The 22,435-nt window shown below is 36.1% G+C and overlaps 1 protein-coding gene and 1 pseudogene across 3 annotated transcripts in view; both read left to right on the top strand.

The window, feature by feature from the left end:
• The window catches only part of SDK1 (sidekick cell adhesion molecule 1), a 1,143,865-nt gene that overhangs the window by 294,869 nt on the left and 826,561 nt on the right, over positions 1-22,435 (top strand). The gene's annotated exons all lie outside the window — the stretch shown is intronic.
• LOC140497117 (high mobility group protein B1 pseudogene) lies at positions 13,831-21,776 on the top strand (annotated as a pseudogene).

The raw sequence follows: 22,435 nt of genomic DNA, 5'->3' as shown, positions 1-22,435 counted from the left end.
CTCCTTTTTCTTTGTGATATTCATGTGTTCCTTTCTAACTAAACAATTAGCTGGTTGCTGATCTTTCATTATCTTACTTCTCAATATGTACCTAAGTTCCCCTATCTTTGTAATGTCCTTTTTTTATATCTCCCGCTATTGAATTCCTTCTCTTTCTTTAAGGGTCATTCTCAAATGAAATTGATCCATCTCCCTCTTCTCAGTTTTTCTTATGACACTTTATTTTAATATCTTCTTCATATCAATTTCTATTGTGTTTAATATTTAATCTGTTTTCATATCCTCCTACTAGATTACAGTCTCCTTAAAGGGAAAAACCTTTTTATTTAGGACCCTACTTACCCTTCCAACTCTGCATCTAGGAAAAATATAACGGTACTTACTTAATAAATGTTTGTTGAACTGAATTGAATTTTATTTCAACTTAGCTTATTATGGTTTTAGCAGATAAGAAGGCGATTAACATTATTTGGTCATTTGACAAAATAAATGTTAGTTTGATAGACATTTGTGACCAAATTGTGAATTTTTTTTTATATTACTGTCTCACAGGTTTTAATTGCATTTTTATAAGGATTACAATTGTACCTAAATTAAACATATTTTGAAAAAATTGTACATATGTAATGAAATATTTCAAAATTTATGGTTTTAAATTTTCATTAAAATTGGAGAACCACTCTTTCTTCCTTACTCCAGAATTGATATTCTCTCTCTCTCCCTCTCCCTCTCTCTCTCCCTCTCTTCCTCTCTCTCCCCCCTCTCTCTTTCTCTCTCTCTCTCTCTCTCTCTCTTCCTCCCCCCCCCCTTTCTCTGTCTCTTTCATTTCTGTCTCTCACCTGTTACAATTAATAAGGATTTTAAAAGCTGACTTCAGGACCTTCTCCTCTGGGAGGTTCCCCCTTCGTAGCTCTAGATTCATTCATTTTTCCTTTGTTCTTTCACTCAAGAAATACTTATGATAATATATTCTTTAAGCTTATTCCTTTGTAACTAGCAACTAGCTTAATTTCAAAGAATTTTTTCTTTGTAATTCAATCCACACTAGAAGACTTTTTTTGAGAACTAGCCTTTATATAGTGATTTAAGGCTTTCAAAGCCTTTTATAAATACTCTCTCATTTTATTTTCATAACAACCTTGACAGGAAGGTGCTATTATCCCTCCCACTTTACAGAGGAGTAAACTGAGATTGGTAGAGGTTAAGTCCAGGGTCCTTGAGCTTGTAAGCATCTGAGGCTACATTTGACTCCACATCCATACCCTTTCCGTTGTATCAGATTCTGTTGAGATTATTATACACAATTTCCCCTGCATTTGCCTCAGGTGATACTCTTAACAGAAATAGGGAAGTTGTGAGGAAGGGTGGGTTTTGAGTTAATGAGTTCCACTTTTTGATATATTGGATTTGAAAAGTATCTCTCAATAAAACAAGATTAGAGCCCAGGAGAGAGATTAGCACTGGATATATAGATCTGGGAGTCATCTGCATGTGGGTGATAATTGATGAGATCACCAATGGAGGATATATAAAGTGCAGAGAAGACAGCCAAGTGGAGAGCTGAGATATATTTCTTTTGAGACAAGAGGGCATAGATAATGATTCTTCAAAGGAGGAAAGCATATTAGTTGGACTCCCTATGGAGAACATGGATAAGATTTGCATGGGGAGAGAGGAAGGTGTCTTTAGGTTGTGTGGAAGCAATATCATTTAAGAATTATTTTCATTACTATTTATTATCAATAATTTCAACTTGTTTAATAATTTCCTTAACTATAAGAATCATATTTTCTAATTTTTTTTTCTGATCATAAATTGAGCCTTTTTGGACCAAAGACTATTCTTTTTAGCAAATGCTTTTGACTGTCTGTTCTTTACAATTTCAGTTCCATTTAAAAATGTCTATGGAGAGATGCTTGATTGCTTTTTTTTTGTAAGAAGTTTTCACTTTCCAAGAACCTTATGTATTGGGCCTGTTTTTTTCAGTGGGTTGTAACTGCCAGACTAGTTTTAAAGAAAATTTTTCTTTGTAACTTAATCCACAATAAGGGACTTTTTTTTTTGAGAAAAATCACAACAGAATGACAGTGATGAAAACTGCCTTAGACCTGCAACGCAATCCAACTTCTAGAAAGCAAGAATTATTGCTGAATTTGTTTCTGCTTTTAATGTTGTTCTATGAATTACAGAAAAATAGAATGTTGCAGTTGGAAAGGACTCACATAGAGGTCAAAATGACACAGGTATTTATTGACAGAGCTCAGAAAAGTACACATTTTTTTCTGATTTCCTATAAAAATGCTTTTTTACTGATGTCATATGAGCTTCCCATGAAAAATGAGAGATCATTTAGCATGGCCTCCAGGGTGGCTAGGTGGCACAGTGGCTGTGCAAGCACTAGGCCTGAAGTCAGAAGGACTCATTTTCCTGAGATCAAATCTAACCTCAGACACTTACAAGTTGTGAAACCCTGGGCAAGTCTCTTTACACTGTTAGCCTCAGTTTCCTCATGTGAAAAGTGAGCTGGAGAAGGAAATGACAAACAAGTCTAGTATCTTTGCAAGAAAACCCCAAATGGGGTTGAATACAACTGAAAAACAATAAGCACAGACTCTCTGAGCCCCACAATGAGTTGCCTAGTACCATTTAGTTAACTAAATAGCCAAGACTAAAATCCAAGTCCACCTCACCTTGTTACCCTCAATTTTTCTTTCCATTAGTAAACCCTAGGACTTGAGTTTCCTGTTGACATCTTACTGCCACCACAACACAACCTAGCCTTACCTTCAGAAAAGAATATTCTAAGAGCAAAGTAGAATTTCATTAGCTCAAAAGAAACAGGAAATGTACAATTTTAGAGATATTGCTATCCCAAATGTTCTTATGGGCTGTTTGTGCCTGAGCTATGGTACAACCTTCCCAGCTCATATTGGTCTGATCACCCACAGCTGGACACGCTGTACCTTGACCCCAACATAGTGATATCATTTTAGTCTTCTGCAAGTATAATGAATGACAACAATCTTCAGAAAAGGACAACTTTTTTTCTTTTTCTCTTTCTGCCTTTTGAAAACAACAAAATATTAATTTTGCATATTTTACAAATATGAACTATAGGGAAAATATAAGGAAATTATAATTATAAAGCAAAGAGGAGTGTTTCTAAATTGTCTAAGTTTTATTGGTGAATCATGGTCCCACATGCAAAGATAAAGGCAATTAGGTCTTACTCTTTCAAAGTTATTCTTTCCTCTCTTCTCTGACTTCCCTTTCTTTCCAGTCTTGTCTGGGGATGGCAAGTTTGCTTATCTGAATGCTAGCTCAAGTGCTAGGTTTGTGTTTTTTTTCAAGGGATGTACATTTTACTAAGACTTATAAGTGTGTTCTAGAGTTTTAATTCCCTAATGCCTAACATATCATAGGTATCCCCTGCTTTGTAATAACCTCCTCCTTAATCCTTGTGATTCCTTGAGTGCTGGGCATTGTGATTTAGTAGCAAAAGCACATAACTTCCTGTCTGTCCATGTATGTCTTTCTAACTCCCCCTAAACCCATTCTTTTCACAATAATCTCTGATCAATCTGCCCTTTCTCAGTCTCCTGGATCATCACTCTTGCTATGGCTTCACGTTCTTCCCTTTACACATTTGACTCTGTGGTTAAGCAGTTCAACTCTATAGTATCTTACACCCTGGATTCCTTACCTTTTTCATGTTATCACCATATGTGCCTTGTGAAAATTCAACCCTAGGTTTTCCCACCACCTTTCTGCCTTCTTTGCCCCATTCCTTTTCTCTTACTCATCTTCAATTTCCACTTATTTACTAGATCTTATTCTTTGCATTCTACAAATATGCATTTGGCATGGTGGTCCTTAAAAAGCCTTCAGCTGATACTACTATCCTTTCCATCCAGTCATCCCCCCATACAATCATACTCTATCTCTTCCTTATCATGCCAAACTTTGAAAACTAGAAGCCATAGTAGAAAAGATACATCTGTGTTCACTGATTGCACATTCTTATCTTGCCCAGTAATCAGCCTGATAAAACTGGCTTCCAACCCAACCACCAGAGTGAAATTATTCTTTCTAACTTTGCCAATTATTGTTTAATTGCTAAATCCAATGGCTTTTTCTCGGGCACCATCCTTCTTGGTACTTCTGCTGCTTTTATGTTGTTGAGTAGCTCTCTTCCCTTGGCTTTAATGACACCGTACTGTTCTGGCTTTCCTCCTGCCTGTTATCTTCCATGTTTGGCTCTCTAAGTGTAGGTTGTGCCCCAGGGCTTTTTCTCTTCTCCTCTTCCTCTATCCTGTCCCATTTGGGGTTCTCGTCAGCTCTCATTCATTCAGTTGTCATCTCTGTGCAGGTGACTCGCACCTCTAGCCCTTAGCTCTTTTATGTTACCCAGTATCCGCTGGTCATCACCACTTGATTTCTCATGTCTCAAATGAAGTTCACTATCAGCCCCTCCTCACCTGCCCCCCCCCCATCTCCAAAGACTCCTTATGAAGCACTTATCTGAGGGCACTGTTATTCTTCCAGAAGTTGTATGATCTTGGAGTTATCCTAGTTCTTTACTCTCTTGCCTTACCCAGAGCCAATGAATTTCCAAATCTTGTCCATTCTATCAATACACTATCAAAACATGCTATAAATATGAGGTATGATCATTGTTACAAATGGCTGAAAAAAAATTTAAGCTCTGTGAATTCAAGTAACAAAAGGAAGATAGTATCTATCCTCAAGGAGCTTATATTCTAATTTGGAAATACAACACATAAATGGTGGGCAGAGAAGAAAATTCTGACCCAGGGAATTACAATGATCTTGAACGGAATGATAGAGCAGTGTATTAATGCACTCTTTCTTGGGGTTATGGGGGGCGGGCAGAGGAGAGTACTCTGGGTAGTGGCAAGGAGGAAATGTGTCCAGAGGGGAGATGAAGGTATATGGTCCCAGGAAGTACAGAACCTAGTGGTTTACCTCCTCCTATTCATGGATTCTGGTGGGTGGGTTTAGGGGATGGAGCAAAAAGAGTCAGGGAATAAAATGGCCAGGGTGAACATGAGGACAAATTTACGTTCAGTTTTCTTACCCTAGAATCTTAAGCCATGAAGCAAGTTCTTTTCCTAAGAAGGTCTTGTCTCCATCTGACTTCTCCATGTTCTTCTTCCTTGAGCCCCTTGCCCTGGTATGGCAGTGACATTCCTCACCCTCCTACAGATCATGGTGCTCTTGAAGACACTTGTTCCTTGACCTTTCCTCTTTGTCCTTGGTAGTTTGCATAAAACATTTCTCTAGCTGATAGTAATGGCTCTTTCTGCCCTTGCCGATGAAATCTAGTGCTTCGTTACTTCTCCATGTTACCTAGAGACATCTGGTAAGAGCCAATCAAACAGAACCACAGCAGTATAGATTTACATTCCACAGATCATATATAGCAGCTGTGCTAGAGGCCAAAAACCTCTCCTTCATCATACTGTCAATGAATTCTGTCCCTGAAAGTAGTTGGTAGAGTTACACATTTTCCCTCTTCCACCTGCTATTATGTATGCTATCACTTGTCTTTCTCTGTTATCTCAGCATAAGGACAGTGAATTTTCAGTGTGTATAGGAAACATGTATAAAAACTTATTTCTCTATTTCTTTCATATATGCCATTCTATTAGCTAGAATTCCATTTACTCAATTTATTTGGGTTACTGTGGAATGTGATTTCAGTGAGCTTTGGCCTTCTTATTGTTAGGATATATTATTTTTGTACAAAGAGCCATAGGATTGATACATTATCATTCATTTGTCTTCCAAATGCTTTTTTTGTCACCTTTCTCAACAACCAACAGAGGACAATGGATTATCTCTCTGAAATGATGACATTTCATGCGATGCACAAAGAATTCTCTATGAGGTGACTGCTTTGTTTTTTAGAATGTTTTCATAATATAATGCTTTGAACATTATCTCCTGTTCCAAAGAAAAACAGAATTTTTCTTAGTTCTTATACTGGCATGCTTTTCAGTATTCAATGAAGAGTAGACATGACTTGCTCTAGAACAGAGATCCGTCATCAATCACACAGCGCACACAACATTGATCTTATAATTTCCCTGTCCTGTGATCAGAAGCTTTTCCCCTCTGTAGTGGTTATTTTTCTTTTGTTTATTTTTTATTTTTGATATAGAATCTCATTTCATAAAGGAACCATATTCATCCTATAAATCATCTCAGTTATATCAGACTATCCAAGTAATATTAAATATTTCTTGGCCTCCTGTAAGTGGTTTATTAATATGCACTAAAATAATGTGTTGGGTGTCAGAGTTCATAGTAACTTTCAAATTATTATAGATTCTATTTAACTTCATAGAAACAAGACAAGGCAAGAAGTTTAGTAGCAGATGTAAAGTACAATCAATCCTGAATCATTAGTAACCAGCTGTGAGGTGGGTATGCAGATCATAGGTCAAGTAGTCACCCAGGTAGAGGAAAACCAAATACTAGGAGCTTGTACTACATAGTCAATGTGAATTTCTGGAGTGGTGGTTTACTGCTTTTACTAGGCATGTACTAAAAGTTTATCTGCCCACTTCCCTTTTGCCTGTATGTAATGGAGACCACATGATATGTCATTAAAGATCTAGTTCACAACTTCACCTTTATTTTCTTCTGTAGATTTAGAGCTGTAGGAAAGACCTCTGACGTTTAGGCTAATGCTTTGATTCTGAAGATTACGAAGCTGAATTCCAAACAGGTTGTGTTTTGCCAGAGATCACATGGGTTGGTTAGTTGATTAGTTGGTTGTTGTCCTTTGTTCTTGAATAGGACCAAAATGACATCACCATGATAAAGTCGTGTCAGTGTGTCCGACTGTCACTGATCAGACTCATACGAGCTTGGAATGCTCTATCACAGGTTGGGCACAGGTAGTTCATATGAATTTTTGGAGTGAATACTCCAAATTTGTACAAACTACATTTACTTTGTGCTGACGCAGTTCTGCTTTGCTCATAGAGCACAGCACCCTTTCTGATGTGGGCACGCCAGTTTGGGCAGTCCTGTGCCAGTGTCTTCCATGTTGCATAGTCAAATCCAAAGTTATTGAAAGAGACCTTGAGAGTGTCCTTGTATCGCTTTTTCTGACCACCATGTGATTGCCTGCCCCATGTGAGTTCTCCATAAAATAGTCTTTTTGCCAAGTGTACATTCTGCATTCAAACAACGTGGCCAGCCCGTCGGAGTTGTGCTCTCTGAAGCATAATTTGAATGCTTGAGCAAGGACTTCAGTATCTGGAACTTTATCCTGCCAGGTGATCCTCAGAATCTTCCTAAGACAGTTCAAATAGTAGTTAGCGGCAAGGTCAGGCTTCAAACCCAGGTCTTCTGATTCCAAATGCAACATCCTTTCTTCTGGACCACAATAACTTGCTTTCCCTTTGTGTGGGCTATTTCTTTGCACAGGCCAAATATTAAGGAGGGCTTTTTTGAATGATTCATGAATTCCTTCAGTAAACGCTGGGCTATTAGATCCTGGGGAGTCATAAAACGATAATTTGGATGTGGTCATTGTCCTCATGGGACTTTCAACTTAGGTGGGATAAGAGCACAATTCATGCATAATATACAGGGCTGTGCTATATGCACAGCAATGTCTGTCTAGAATAAAATATACAAGTGTAAATGAACTAGGAGAAGAGCATAAATGAAGTTCATAGGGCTATTTTCATGAGAAGGGAAACTCATTAATAAGAGGAGGAATGATTTGGGTTTCAGTATGCCAAAGTGGAATGTTGTATGTTTCATTTATATCCTCCCAAGGTTGTGTTATATACACGTTATTGTTTGTAATTGTTTGGTTTCTTCCCCATTTGGGATCTTCTAGCAAAGGCACTACTAGGGTTTGCCATTTCCTTCCCTAGCTCGTTTTACAGATGAGAAAACTAAGGCAAACAGGATTAAGTAATTTTCCCAGGGTCACAGAGTTAGTAAGTGTCTGAAGCTAGATTTGAACTCAGGCAGATGAGTCTTCTGACTCCTGGCCTGGCACTCTGCACATTATAGCATCACCTAGCTGCCCCATGATGTGTGTGTACATGTACACACACACACACACACACACACACACACACAAAAAATTTTATTAGTTGAACTGAAGCATATCTAGTTAGCACTTTACTAATCACATTCCTTAAAGCTAGCCTGTGTATTATGGATATTATAGATGGTTAATAGCCTTAGGAGATAATTGTAGCCCTCTGTAGCAGGTGATTTATTAAGTGGTCATGGTGTACTGGTATAAAATGTAACATTTAGCTAAATATATGAAGTGCTGACAAATGCAATTTTTTAGCCCCTGTGTTTTGGTTATTTGGTATTCTCCCCTCTTTCTCCTATAGCTTTATTTTTTGCTCAAGATGTATTTATCTATTTAAAATTAGTATGTTAATAGCAGGAAGTAAAATGAGCGACATTGCACCAGTGGTCAACAGTCAAACTAGGATAGGTCTGCTTAAGACTGCTGTGAATAACATCACGTACTACATTTTATCTTTCCTTTTAAAACCTATTCCACGTAATTAAGTACTTCTTATTAAGCTTTCTGTGACTTTTACGAAGAAGTGTTAACTCAGATATTTCTTTGCCAAGCTATTTGGGTTATTTTTGGCCCCTCTACCCTTTATTCTTGACTACTTTGGAACTGAAGTAGAATAAGTCACACTTGGTCTTGTACTGATAATATCAGCTTGAGAGATGTATTCTGAATTTAACTTCTAGCTATTAAAAAGGGGGAAAAACATAAAGTGCTTTAAGGGAAATACTATTAATACTGCTATATTTACAAGGGAGGACTGCAGGGACTTTTTAAAAGAAAACAAGCCTTTTTCAAAATCTCTTATATTCGCATTTCCTCTTACAGAGAAAGAGATTTCATGTGGTTCAAAAGGCATGGTACTAAGTACTTTATCTATAATAAATATAGGTAGTTCATGTTTTTTTTAAATAATATAATGATAAACCATATTTCTGTCAGTAGAGGTACGGCCTTGTAGTCATGATGACCTCATTTCAAGTTCCATCTAAGACACTTAACCGCTTATGTTGCTCTGACAAGTCAATTAACCTCTCACTGTATTAAGCATCTTTTTTCTTCTTTAGACTAGAAGTCTAAAATGAGAAATCACAGTTTCAGAACAAAATATGTATCCTATGCACATCATCACACCCACCCATGTGTAACACTGCCCAAGAATCTAGATAAAAGTCTTATTTATGTTATTAGTGGAATTTTGACACTAAAAGAAGAGTTGTTATTGCTCTTTCATCATTTAAGTTTTGTCTGAGTCTTCATGACCCCATTTGGCATTTTCTTGGCACAAGTACTGAAAGGGTTTGCTATTTCCTTCTCTAGCTCATTTTATAGATAAGAAAGCTGGGGCAAATGGGGTGAAGTGACTTGCCTAGGGTCATATAGATCATAAGTATTTCAGTCTAAATTTGAACTCAGATCTGCATGACTCTAGGCTGAGCACTTTATCCACTGTGCACCTAGCTGCCTCTAAAAGCCAACACATGTGCCCGAATGAGGTGGGTCAACTTTCTTTTAGTACATTTGTTGATGATCAAAGAAGACTTATTTATACATTTTCCCCTATTACTCATGTATAGATCATGTGTAAGATTTCTTTTTTGGTTAAAATCAGTTTAATTACCAATGGTAGAAAATTTTCAGGACCTAAAAACTGGAAAAACCCACATTGGTGATTGTAATAATTCATTGTCAATAATTTATTTTACTTTAAATCAATACTTAATTGGAATATGAATTATTTCGAATGAGCATATATGTACTTTTTATGATATTATAAATGAAATTAATTAGTTAAAGTAGTCTAAACTATAATTAATCTGGCAAGTGAATCTTGCAAAAGGTTCCAAATTCATGCTTCCAAGAAGTGGAAATACTATTTCCAAAAGGCACTTCCTCTGCTGCCAGAGCTCCAAAGGCAGAGCTTTGACAGTTTGTTCTGTTTTCAAATATGCTCAAGCTATTACGTGTTTAAAGGTCACATTTTTTTTCAGACTATAATTGTGATAATGTTTAAGTTAAGCTAATATTGAGTCTGAGTGCCCTACTTTCTAGAATTAAAAAAGCAAACATTAAAAATAATAAAAGTGGGCACACCAATGATAATTTACTCCATAATTTACTACTCATTATTACATATGGGAATGACTTTATCAAGAAATTTGTTTTAAGAGTGCAGTTAGCCTAGAGGCTTACACTTTTAATAAGTGACTGCATTTGAAATGCTCAGTATTCCCATTTAACACCAGTGATTTTGAATGATGGATTTCCTAAAAATAAACAAATTGTAACACAAGTCATTAAGGCTCAAGTTCAGCATATATATTAGAAGAAGGTTTTGACTTGGACTGGTCCTCTGGTTATTTGGGCTCAATATTAGAATGAAATGAATGGAATATCTCATAATTAACAAAAGGAGATTCACTTTGCCTTGACAGATGATGGATGTTGAGCAAAGATGTCTGGCTCCCTTGCCTTGGTACTGCCCCTGCCATCCTGAGGCTAATCAAGCAGCAGGAAGGAGGCTCCTCTTACCCTTCTGCATGCATGTGATCCAGAATTTACATCAAAGGCAGATTCTTTAGTACCCTGAGCCAGGGAGTGGTTCAATATTTCATCATTGTTTTAGTACTTTTTAAGGAAAGAACTAGTCCAGCCTATGTGGCAAGAGGCTTTAGCAGACATTCCTGTCTCCCAGATCTCATACATGGATGCTTTTTCCATCTGGGTCCAGAAAAGAGGAGCTCCGGGAGGTGAGGCTTCTCTCATTCACCTGGCTTCTGACTTCTCTCCCTGAAGTCACTGCTGTCAGATTCGTATTCTTCCTCAGATCTTGATTGAGCGGAGCTCTGTATTTATGATGATGAATTTTTTTTGACCTGTTTATTTTCTTTTGTCACATTTTAAATGTTTGAACTCACCAAAAAAAAAAAAAGTTTTCCTCATTGTGAATATTGTCGAGTCTATTCATTGTAGTTGTAAGACTTAGGCCTATGAGAAATGAAAATATAGCAAATACATGTTTCACCTCAAGAACAAACAGAAGTCATATGTTATCTAGTGGTTTCACATTGGTGTTTCCTACACATTCAGAGTGGCAGCTAAGTGGTGCGATGGATAGAACAGTGGGCTTGGAGTCAGAAAAGCTCATCTTCCTGAATTCAAATTTGGCCTCAGACATTTGCTAGCTATGTGACCTTGGGTCAGTGACTTAACCCTATTTGCCTCAGTTTCCTCATCTGTAAAATGATCTGGAGAAGGGAATGGAAAACCACTCCAGTATCTTTGCCAAGAACCACTGGGTTCACAGAAAATCCCATATGGGGGCATGAAGAGTCAGAAATGACTAAACAACAGCCAATACACACTCAGAGAAAAGAACCATTTTGTCACTTTCATGATCCATATCACACCATCTCAAGGTAATACAAATTATATCAGAAGTTAAAACATTGGAAGAAAGGGAATAGAAATATCTTTGTTTTGCTTTTTAAATTGTATCCTTATGAGAAGCAACATAGCGTAAAATAGGTACTATCCTGAGAATCTGCCATATAGTGACTGTGTGACCCTGAGAAAGTCACTTAATCTCTTAATAACCCAAGTAATCCTCTGAGACTAAAAGTGGTGGAGAAAGTGCTGCTTTGGTAGAAGAAGCTCCTTATCAGCAACTTTTAATACCAATGAAACCATAAGCTCCTTTTAAAAATCACAACATATGTATATTATATAACTACAGATTATGTTGTTATGTTATATGCTTTATTTATCAAAATAACTATTCCACTTTATCACAATCCATAATCATGCTATTAATGTAAATTACATTTTGTATCTGAATTCAAAGATTTTTGTCTGCTTTTTTGTTTGTATAAAGATCATATGCTGATCCTCATCTTCTTGTATGCAGTTCACTTTTAGAGATTAGGTAGGATGATCCTTTAAAAATATTTCTCTACATAGTTTAAGACTCCATTAAATCCTTGGTAGTTGTCAGGGTGTCCACATTATCGTTATTAACATACAGATACCCTGTAAGGGAATGTTTTGCTCGACACTTTAAAAAAAATGGAACATTCCTTCAAAAATATTAGCATTGAGGCTGAAGGAATAGATAATAGTTTTAGCCCTGCATATCATTTTAATGACCAAATTGAAAATTTAAAAGCCATCGTTATTACTTCCCTTTCTTCCTTGCAGTGATGTGGATATAACAGGATATAACAGGATACTTTAAGTAGATAGTATGAAGGGTAAAAGAATAATGCAGCAGTGCTTTAAAATAAGTATAGAATTAATTCTTTAACCATCCTTATGATATCAGAAAAAGTAATTTAGACCTCTACCTCGAGTAAGTTGTTAGGTAGCTTCCTTGTGAAAAACTTTTGAGAGGCCACAGATACATAGACAAGAGTTGCTTAGCATAAGCAGACATGTTTTATTGCCTTATTTCCTTATCTATAAAATTATAGGGACTAATTGATCCCTAGGATGTTGGGTAACCCCCTTGTGCTGAATTTTTGGGGGGACACAGACATATATCTCTTCTTCTAAAAGTCTATAATTAGATGTGTTTTCATCCTTTGTTGCTAAAGAAGACTATGCCATCAGAGAAATAATGATATGACTTGTACTTGACTGTTTTGAGTGAGGAAGGGCTGTGCAGGTCACCAGCCTCACTTCTCCTTCAGAACCATATGAATTCAGTGACCAGATATTCATCAGGATGACTGGAGATGACCCAGGATGAGGCAACTGGGGTTAAGTGACTTGCCCAAGGTCACTCAGCTAGTGAGTGTCAAGTGTCTGAGGTGAGATTTGAACTCAGGAGCTCCTGACTCCTGCACTGGTGCTCTATCCGCTGTGCTACCTAGCTGCCCCCATAATTAAACATCATCTAATTCAATCTCATCATTTTCTAGATAAGAAACTGAGTCTCAGAGTGATGAATGTTTTGCTCAAGCACTCACAATCACGAAATGTTGGCAATTAGACATCAACGCAAACTTTCTAATACTCAGTCCAGTCCAAGATTCTTTCCTCTGGACCAAGCTGCCTCTTCTTTTAAGAGTAATCAATTTGTAATTTATCTAAAATATCGGTGACACATCTCTTGTAACTCAAATCTATATTTAGCTGCGAGTGAGATTTTGTTAATTCTTATCCTGTTTCCTAATTGTTGTAAGCCACATATCTTCTCCACTGGGTTATAGAGATAGCATAGAACAACATAGCTGGTTCATATATATTTATAAGTACTTATATTGATATATACCCACAGATACATATGTGTATATGTTGTTATTGTTCAATTGATCAGTCATGTCTGACTCTTCATGACCTGAATGGTAGCATTTCAGTACTGTTTGTGGGATTCTCTTGGCAAAGATGCTGAAGTGGTTTGCCATCTCTTTTTCCAGTGTGTGAAGGCAAACAGAAGTTAAGTGACTTACCCAGTGTCACACAGCTAATTAGTGTCTGAGCCCATATTTGAACTCAGGTCTTCTTGACTTGAGGGCCTGCACTCTATATCCTTTACCACTTAACTGCCATACACACACACACACACACACACACACACACACACACACACACACACATATATACACACCCCCATATCTATGCATTATCTTTATATATTATACACACATGTATATGTGTATGCTGTATGCATGGTCTATACATATGTGTATGTACATGTGTATATATTATGCATATATATTATACATGCATGCATGCATGTGTATATTTGTATACTATATGTTGTTGTTTTGTCCTTTGTTCCTGAAAAGGACCCTGACATCAGGAAGAAGATGTCATGATTTGTAAGTGAATTAGATTTAAGTGAGGCAGGGCTGTGCAAAGTCACCAGCCTCACTCTCTTCTCCAGAGTCATATGGGTCCAGTAACAAGATATAGATCAGAACCACTGAAGATGCCCCCTCCCCCAGCCCCCCATGCACTGGGAGACCTTGTAATTTTTAAGCTAAGGCCTTTTCCAGGTCTCTGTCTTCCTGAGTCAAAGCCCATTCAGTGATTAAGGTTGGGGAAAAATGAGGCAAAGAATGAACTCTTTTACCTGGTCAAAAAAAAAAAAAAATCAGTCTGGGAGGTGAAGATCCCCAGGGTTTCTGGCCAAAACAGAAACAATTGCTATTTATGCTCACTCTGAGCAATCAGACTCCATGCAGTGACCAAGTAAGGCTTGGGCTGGGACCTACTGCTGGTCAACCAATGAGAGCCAGAGTGATTTGGATTTAAGCATGCTCCATAAATAAAGAAATCTTGCCTTTAAATCCCAAGATATTTTGCAAGGTTTCAGCGATCACACTTTGTATTCCTTTGTGCAGAGCACCAGCATGAGGAAAAAGTAAACACAGAAGCAGAAGTGGCCGCAACAGCCATGTCTGGGTGGGGAACGGGGTAATTTCCCTGTCTCTTACCCAACTTTAATGAGGTAGCTCAAACAGTTCTGCCTAACTCACAGCCACAAAGGAAAAATTGACAGAAAAGTGGGTTGCCCCCCTTTTCTATAGAGACTTAGTTTTGGCTCAACAACCCCTGAGTTTTCAGTTTTTCTGGTTCAGGAGCCAATCAGAGAACTCTTCATCATCACACAAGGATAAGCCCCTCAGTTACACATGACTGATTGCGGGACCTAAAATTTTATGTGGTGGATTTGAACTAGGCAGAGGGTATCTAGCCTCTAGAGACCAGGCCACACATGTTATACCAGATAATGCATGTTTTGCTATTTGTCTAGTTCATTCTTCCTCTTCTGGAACAAAACCAAGGAAATATAATAGCTAAGCTTAAATCACTGTGGCAGAGAATGTTTCCATGGAGAAACATTAGGACTGATGAAGCTTTTAAATACTCCTAATAATCATTTATTAGGCAATAATTTTGTGTCAAACTTTTCAATTTAATCTGAATCTTTTTGTTGTTTTAGTAGCGTACTATAGATTACAGAACCAAATGCATTTTTAAAGCAGTTTTTTTTTCAACCAGAGCAGTTATAAGGAATAGCTGAGTATTTATCATGTTTGATAGTGTATACTTTAAGTTTGTTGATGAAATCCTAAGAAATATTATATCCAAATATTAAATTAAGCATTCTTTCTCATAGTAAAACCATTTTGCTTTTGGAATTTTAGTCAGTCTGCATGCTATGATATGAATAAGGAAATGATAGTTTTTTATAATTGAAGAATTTAATGTTATTTCCTCCACATTCATTACAGAACTGATACCAGAACTTTCCTTTTTAAACAATATTTCTCTGTCTCTTTTAAAATTATATTTGAAGACATTATTTATGATCTTAGTCATTGAATTTTAAAGATTCATGATACGTTTCTGAGTTCATTTACGGGAATAATTGTTTTTCAATGCAAGTGAATTGGTATACTTCCTCTAGTAAGTAAATGATAATTGTTTATTCTGATCTATTTCTCTTTCTGCCTTAACTGCCGAGGAACTCACAGTGCATTTCAGTGTATGTTTGTATTAATTGGTTTTGTGTGATGATTTTTTTCTTCTCTTAAATGAACTCTATTCTTTTTTTATCTCTAAATATCTTATTCTAACTGCCTTTTAAAGTGAATGTTGCCTTAAATGGATGAGGTATAAATCTTTAAAAAATAAAATAAATATTTGAAGGTAAGGGATGTCCTTATAAAATATTAACAATTATTGAACTTAAAAGTTCCTTTGCAGCTATTTCAATTTTCTCCCTGTTTTGCCAAGTTGTTAACAAGCTTGAAATATCAAAGAGCAATAGGAAACATAACATCTGGATTTTTAAAATACGTTTTAATGTTTTTCTTCAGAAAATATGTTACATAATAAGGATTTGGTTGGTTTTATAATATTTTAATCACATTTATAATGTGAAACTCAACTGTTATGATGCTAAAATTCTGGTCTACTATCACTGGGTAGTATTTGAAACTTAATCCTGAATCTATAATATGAATAGTAAAGGAAATGCCTCATATGTGGTTGGTCTGAAATACAAATGAAAACTTTTGTTCAAATTTAAGAAAATATAATTTTAAAAATCAAAACTGTTGGACTTAATGTTATCAAATATTATAGATATTATTAGTGACATCTTGATCAAACACCATCTCCAAACAACAACATTGATAACAACAAAATCTTATCATTCCTTTTATTCACAAGATAATAAAATTTCTACTTGGAAGAGATTTTAGAGGTCATTTATTCCTACCTTCTTATTTTTTAGTTGAGAAAATTCAGAGTGGTCAAATGATTTGCCAGAGATCATCGTAGATAGTGTCAGTGCTAACACTTTTTTTCCACTTGTTCTGAATCTTATCTTAGAATCCAGTCTTCCTGCCCATTCTCCATTTCTGCCAACTCCCACACAAACCAACAATAGCCAGCGCTATTCTGTCTTCCTCAGAGATACTTCTTGTTTCGCCATTTCTCATTCCAAAGAAAAGTCAACAACCATGTTGACTATACCAAAGATTTTGAACAGAAACAGATGCAATAAAATAGTTCATAGTATTGATGGATCACAAAAGTCATTTCAAGTGTCATCACTTTATTTTTAAAAGCGTATTAATTTTTTTTTAGAATGATTGCTGGAAGGTGAATCTGTTGGCCACAAGTGTGAAGATAAATTCAAAGATGCATTCCAAACTTTGTTACTGGAGGGAGTACACACTGACAAAACAACAGATCATTCTATGCTAAAGCATAGAAGTGTTCAATTCAGCAATATAGTCAATATAGAAATGCTTGCAATTCCACATTATCATAATCTTTGTACTAAGTATGCATGCATCTTTTATGCATAATTTATATTTGAAGAAAATATATCAGGTAATATTTGTATCTACAATAAATACATGTCAGCAACACCAAATATTTTTTCTGGACAAATTTTTTTAACAGAGCTCTGTTTAGAGGTCTTGGGAAGATAGAAAGTTAAGGAATGGAAATTATCATCTAAAAAATGGCTTCTTAATCTAGAGTCCTCGAATTTGTTTTTAATATTCATATACTATATTTCAATACGATTGAAATATTTTGCAATCTGATGTATTTCATTTTATGCATTTAAAAACATTATTCTAAGAAGAAGTCTGTAGATTTTATTAGATTGCCATAGGGGTCCATGACACAAAAAAGATTAGGTATCCCAGGTCTAGAAGGAGCATATGACATATAAATCAATAATAATAATATTAATAACACCATGGCACTTTAATGATTTTGATGTATTTTACCCACAAGTCTTTGAGTTTATGTAGTGAATGTATCATTATCCCCCCCTTTTATTTTCCCTGATGATGAAGCTTAGGCTACATCTGGCTTGTGCTCTCACAGCATTGAAGTACCTTGAGCTCCATAGAGACAACGTCGGTGCAAGTAAAAGCCAGATGGGCACTGCACTACTCTGTGTGGTGCTGCGGGAAAGTAATCAGAATGGGCAAAGGTGATCCTAAGAAGCCAAGAGGACAATGTCTTCATATGCCTTCTTCATGCAAACCTGCTGAGAAGAACACAAGAAGAAGCACCTGGATGCTTCTGTGAACTAAGAATTTTCCAAAAAATGCTGAGAAAGGTGGAAGATAATATCTGCTAAAGAGAAAGAGAAATTTGAGGACATGGCAAAAGCTGATAAGGTTCATTATGAAAAAGAAATTAAAATCTCCATACCATCTAAAGGAGAAGCAAACAAAAAAAAAGGTTTGAGGATTCCAATGCACTGAAGAGGCCTTCTTTGGCATTTTTCTTATTCTGCTCTGAGTATTGTCTAAAAATCAAAGGAGAGCATCCTGGTCTTTCTGTTGGAAATGTGGAAAAAAAAAAAATGGGATAAATGTGGAATAATACTGCTGCAGATGACAAGTAGTCTTATGAAAAGAAGGCAGTTAAACTGAAGGAAAAATATGAAAAGATTATTGCTGCATACTGGGCTAAAGGAAAACCTGATGTCAATAAAAAGGGAGGAGTTGCTAATGCTGAGAAGAGCAAGAAAAAGAAGGAGGAGGAAGAAGAAGAGGATGAGGATGAGGATGAAGAGGAAGATGAAGATGATGATTGAATAAGTTGGCTCTAGAGCAGTATTTTCTTGTCTATAAATTTTTAAACCCCCCCCCTCCCCATACACAACTCACTCCTTTTAGAAAAAAATTGAAATGTCAGGCTGTGTAAGATTTGTTTTTAAATTGTACAGTATCTTTTTTTGTATAGTGAACACACTACCAAATGTATCTTTAGACACCCCTGTCCTTTAGTGGCATTTTTAATAACCACTAACCTTGGGGGCTTTAAATTAGCATGGAAATTTAAAGCAGGTTCTTGTTGGTGCACAGCACAAATTATTTATCTGTGGATGTTCATTTTCATCTTCAGTTGTCTTTGATGCATCATATGAAATAATTGTTCTGTTGACTGAATACCACTCTGTAACTGCAAAAGCAAAAAAAAAGTTGCAGCTGTTTTGTTGACATTCTGAATGCTTCTAAGGAAATACAGTTTTTATTAATATTGTTGTCCTTTTCATAGGTGCCCTTAAATCATAACTTTTTTTTTGAGGGGAAGCTCGTCTTTGTTTTTGTATGCTCATTTGGGATCACATGAATTATTATGGTTTTCATTATCTTTTCATAGAGTTAGCCAATAAAAAGCTTTGATCTACACACCCTGCATAATTGTGATGGAGTAATAAAAGTTGTATAGAAACAACTTTCTTCCATAACTGGAAATCAAAAGTCACCAGTTAATAAGCTCAAATTTCATGTAGTACAGTATTCTATCCAATTACAACATTTGCCAAGTGGAGAATGTAGAAATTTGCAGCATGGACTTATTTGAATGAAATGTACTAATATTCTGTTCTTGAAGCATCAGTAGAAGAGTATATTCTAATCTTTATCTGGAGAATATACATTCATAATTTCATTTCTGTGTAACTGAAGTTGTGTTTCTAATTCCCATCCTTCAGAAAAGCTGAGAGTATACCTCAAAAGCGTGAGTTGAAAAAACAAGACTCCCACATGAATCTTTGGCAGCAGACTTACAGAAGGCTAAGTAGGCTTGTAGTATGAAGAGTTGACAGTGAGAGTGGCCCCTTGGGAAATTGGAGATTCTATATTTATAACTATTTATATATATATAAAACCATTTATAACTATGTAAACTTAGATTTGATTTGTTGGTCCAAAGCAAATTGTAATTGTCTCATTCATAAAGTGAGGCATGATCTTCCCATTAAGGTTTATATTTAAATTATAATATTTGACCGTATATAAAAAATAGGCCTTAATGGGAAATACACTTAAAATTTGACATTAAGGTAAAATCTAGACCAAATACCTGATTTGATCGAATCTTTTTTCCCTTCCAAAACCAAAGCTAGCAGTGTATTCGTTAAAACTGGCCATTTATATGCTTACCTGCTTACCATTTGGGGGGCAATTTGGCAATTTTGTGGTTTTGAAATTATGGTTCTCTTAAGTGCCAGTGTTTTAAAATAGCTTTCTTATAGTTTTACATGCTTTTGTGATAGAGTACTGTTTTGTTATACAATTTTGACTTTCAGATTCTAATTTTCAGTTTTGCATTTGTTTATGTATAATTTCAGGAGGAATACTGAACATCTGAATCCTGTATGCTATTAATAAACTAATAATTGCAGGGGTTTTTAAAAAAATGGCAGAACTGGAACTCAAACCCAGATCTCTAGGACTGTGTTCTTTTTGCCTCTGCTCAGTAGTGGGTAATACTTGCTAAGTACATGAAAGAAGTGCAGAGTTCTGCTTGACATCTGAAGTCATTACTGCTTGTGGTGATCACGGAGGGCTATTTGTAGAAGGCTTTAAGTAGTCAGTAGAAATACAGCAAACCAGAATCCAGTGTGAGAGAATGCCTTCCAAAGGTCCCCCCAAATATTAAGAATGTATTTTGTGTTTGGGGCAATAAAATGCCAGAAACAATTTTATAAATTAATTTATCATTGTAATCAATCTAAACATTTTTTCTGGTTGAGAGAGAAAAATGTTTCAACAGATTTGTTCCTCCCTCCCCCAATGAGCATCCTTGAATATTTCTCTCTCTATGCCAAGATGATTTGACGTGATATTTATATCTCCCTGACATCTCTCCTATATGACCCTGCCATCACACAGGCCCACATTGCCTCATACCTGGACTATAGAAATAACCTCCTTTCCTAGTAAAAAAAAACTTGCTTCCCTCCTCAAGTTTCTCCCCATTTCAGTTTATCCTTCTAACATCCAGTTAACAAATTTATCTTCCTAAAGTGGAGGTTTAACCATGTTACTGTCCTATGCAATAAACTCCTGTGGCTCCCTGTTACCTCTAGGATTAAATAAAAACATCTCTTTGACATTAAAAGTACACCCCAAACCCCAACCTTTCCATTCTTTTTGTACTACATACCCACACTTGCTTTGTGGTCCAGTGACCTTGACTTCCTTACTGTTCTTCTACCTCCTGATTCTGGGCATTTTAATAGCTGTCTCCAATGGCTGGAATTGTCTCCCTTCTCATCTCTAACATTTGTCCTCCATGGCTGCCTTCAAGTCTCAGCTAAAATTTCACCTTTTACAAGAAGCCTTTCCTCATCCCTTTGAATGCTAGTGCTTTCCCTTTGTTGATTATCTCCAATTTATCCTGTCTATGATTCATTCCTATTTATATGTGTATGTTCATCCATAGTTTTTTACATGTTATCTTCTCCATTAGGACTCTGAGCTTATTGAGAATTGGAATTTATTTTGTATCCTCAGAAATTAACCTGCAACTTGGTAGTTGTTTAATAAGTGCTTGTCCTGACAAATATGTCAAAATACAGTTTGGACTTAACATTCTCAAAAAATTGTCTTCAACTTCTCAATTTGCCTCTACTTCACTCTCAACCTCTTCAAAAATGTTCTCTCAGTGATCAATATCTCAGTCTTTTCTGAATGATGAAAGGGGACATTTTTCCTCACTGAATAGTAAGACATACTCTTAGGTGGGTTGAAGGCTAATTCATTCAGGGGATGGGGAAGACAATTTTTTAAACCAGACTAGAAGTACTGTTTGTTAAAGGTTTGGTTGTCAAATCAATTTCTCTAAGAATGGTCTTTATTCTTGATCGTTATACTTTCAAAGTAAAAAGTCTGGGAAAGTTTTTTAGTTTAGATAAATATTTCTCAATATTATTAGTGTAGCCAATATAGAATCTTTTGGTCTTAGAACTCTTTTACACTCTTAAAAATTATTGAAGATTCCCTCGGAGAGTGTTTGCTTATATAGGTTGTATTTATCGATATTTACTCTATTAGAAATGTCTTAGTATCATTATCAAAATTGTTTTGACCTCAGAGACCCCCTTAAAGAGTCCAGGCACCCCAGGCAAACCTGGGATTATACTTTGAGAACTTTTGCTCTAGAGAAACTGAAAGTGAGGTTTTTTTAGTAATCTGTACAGAAATAAGAAATGGTAAGAAAGCACATGCATGTATGTAGAATGGTAGTTTGGATGGAATGCAAAGTATGCATAAGGGAGTAATATGGGATGTATGGCAGCTCAGAAAAGAGGTCTGAGATGACGATATAGTCTTGGAAGTCAGCTGTGATTGTTTGTGACACTAAGGTTAATGAAATTGCCAAGGGAGAGTATATAGAGAGACTGAACAAAGAATGTTGGGGGACACCCAAATTAACTGTCAGAAAGGGAAAGAGTTGTTAGGGAGACAGGAAAGGACCATGAAAAGTATGATACTTCTAAAACCAACGGAAGAGAGATTATTCTAGCATTAAATGCCAAGGAGAATGTAGAATAAAAAAGAAAATTCGGTTAGATGATGATTAGTTGATTTTTTATCTTTAAGAACGCAGTTATATTTGAATCATAGGAATAAAAATCAAATTGCAAAGTGCTGAGGAGAAAGTAGATGATGAGCAGAGGTATCATTTTCCAGGAAGGGAAGAAGAGGGATAGAACAATGGCTGGGTAGGAGGATTAAAGATCAGAAATATTTGAGCGTGCTTATAGGGAACAAGTTAGTGGAGAGGGGGAAATTAAAGTTGCCCAAGAGAGATTAAAAGATGTTTAGAAAAAATCCTGCAGGAGGTATAAAATGAACCGATAGAAGGATTGACCTTGGTAAAGATTAAGGATTCTTCTTCCATGACTAGGGAAAAGGAAGAAAGAGTTACTGATAATGTTAAGACGTTTTTGAGGAAGGGAGCAGTGGAATTAAGGGAGATCATTTTACATGGCCTGGTCTTAGTCAAGCATAAGGATAAGTCATTTGCCCTAAATGGAGGAAGGTTATAGGCTTCCCAAAAGAAAGA

The sequence above is a fragment of the Notamacropus eugenii genome, chromosome 3, assembly GCF_028372415.1.
Source record: "Notamacropus eugenii isolate mMacEug1 chromosome 3, mMacEug1.pri_v2, whole genome shotgun sequence".
In the NCBI taxonomy this organism is placed as follows: Eukaryota; Metazoa; Chordata; class Mammalia; order Diprotodontia; family Macropodidae; genus Notamacropus; species Notamacropus eugenii.
Note: the sequence above shows the minus strand (reverse complement) of the source record. Positions and strands in the feature narration are given on the sequence as shown.